Here is a 2039-nt window from a genome sequence, read left to right on the forward strand (position 1 = left end):
GTAAGGACGGAAACACATTTTTCACAAGCAGGATTTTTCTTGTTTTTGTTTTGACACTGTCTCTGAAAGGCTAAATCACGTTGAGCTAAGGTCTTCTTGCAGCTGCTCTTTGACGTCCGTTGATCTGGCCTTTTTATCTTCTCGTAACATGAAGGGGGGAATGACAATTTCTAAAGATAGGGGCCGGGCCTGGGAAGGCTGCCTACGTATCTCACAAGAAGAATTCAGGCCCAACGTAGTTCGAGCACAAAAGAGAATATCTTCATTCATTCGCTGCGATTACAAGGAAATTGAAAGACAACAAAGATTTAAATATAATAATAATGACTACATCTCAGTCATTATTCTTCTCGTTGCAACATCAATCACGAGGAACAAACTTTACCCGAATCTTTCCCATGTTGACGAGGGATTCGAGGTCGTGGCAGAACTCAAGACCCTTTTCAATGTTGTGGTATGTGGTCTGATGATGATAGGGACAACGCTTTTGGATTTCGTGCTAAAGAGACTATTGCATGTCCACATTCTTGTAGTAACGGGTAAAGAAGCCATTCTGAACCAAAAATCTGAGTAGATTTCGCTCATTGTTTTCTTGAAAGGTGCGAATGAGCAATGAAAGAATCTGGTTCCTTCTGTGACCGGTATGTCAAGACATAATTCATCACATGCAAGGATGACACCGTCACCCCAAGTGTTAGGAGTATTATCCATATTGAATAAATAACGGACCGCATTTTTAAACCCAATACACTCCTCTATTGTATGGCCTTTCTCCCTAGGATGACATTCACATGTCTTGATGAGATCTCCTAATACCACTTGGGGGGACGCTTTCTTACCGGGTCCTAGAAGGCCCCTAGAACGATAGTGTTCAAAAACGAGAGTTCACGAGATAACCTCTATCTTCTTCCGTCCTTCATGTGGATATGCCTCGAGATAAATTTTGTTGTCTCCGTTCGCCAGAGGTCCCTCGAAAGAAGGTAGACGGGCAAGTAACTCCTCATAACTTTCCTCTTCAAGACTTTCTTTGTTGATCTCCTGTACGGGGCTCTCAGGAGGAAATAGTGATTCGTACAGATCATTTCCGGGCTTCTTTTGCATCTTGATCCTCTCTTCTTCACTTGGTTCAGCTTGAATACCCTTTCCTTTGTCCATAGCAGCGATTCTAACTTTCTTGAGACAGTAGAGTATTGTTTAGGATTTGGAAATGAGACATGTCTTTTTCGTGAGAAACTTAAGACTCAGGAATTTTTGGTCGGACATTTGTAATGGTGATTTCTATATATTTGGAAATTTCTAGAAAGGAGTGGATTTACGATATTCACATTCACAGCAACATAACACATAAGCAAATAATACACATATATCGCGTTCTAAAACATACAGGGGGACCTTTTATGCCAAGGGTAGGCCTAGAGCATTTGAATGATGTACGCGTGTATTTGAACCAAATAAACAATTCCCCAAAATAAATTTCACAAATGAATAATAATGTTAACAAAAGGGAGAAAAAAGGATAAATCATTAAAGACAGACCCACGCAGGTGCCATTTGAAAGTACAGTAAAGGCAGGCACGCACAGGGGACAGAAAAAACAAGATAAATACATATAAAAACCCACACAGGGGAGAAATCCACTATGATATGCCTGATGGTCCTGCTCCGTCGTCGTCCCCCTGAGTCTTGTATTGCTGAAACATATATCTTAGTATCAGCAAGAATCCTTCACCCAGGCGTCCTTTGTCTTCTAAGCTTTCGTATCGCATCCTCTCAATTTTCTGTTTGACCCAGGTATCGAAATCATCATAACCACGCCTTAGTATCTCCACCTCTTGGGTCGCCTTCTCAAGAGTATCTTGGTTCTCAACAAACTTAGCGTACACTTCTTGGGCTTCTTTATTTACCTCTTGTCGCTCTGCCACTGCTTTGGCTTCTCTTTTCGTGGCGCTGCAAAAGCTGCGCGGGGTTTGGGAGGAGACGCTTTGTATGTCTTTCTTCATCCATTCTTTGTAACCCTTGTCATATCCAGCATTAAATCG

At 41.7% G+C, this 2039-nt stretch overlaps 1 pseudogene; it reads right to left on the reverse strand.

The window, feature by feature from the left end:
* Positions 1 to 381: 381 nt before the first annotated feature.
* Positions 382 to 1155, reverse strand: LOC107030376 (annotated as a pseudogene).
* Between the last annotated feature and the right edge of the window lie 884 nt (positions 1156 to 2039).

The sequence above is a fragment of the Solanum pennellii genome, chromosome 9 (genome assembly GCF_001406875.1).
Source record: "Solanum pennellii chromosome 9, SPENNV200".
Taxonomy (NCBI): domain Eukaryota; kingdom Viridiplantae; phylum Streptophyta; class Magnoliopsida; order Solanales; family Solanaceae; genus Solanum; species Solanum pennellii.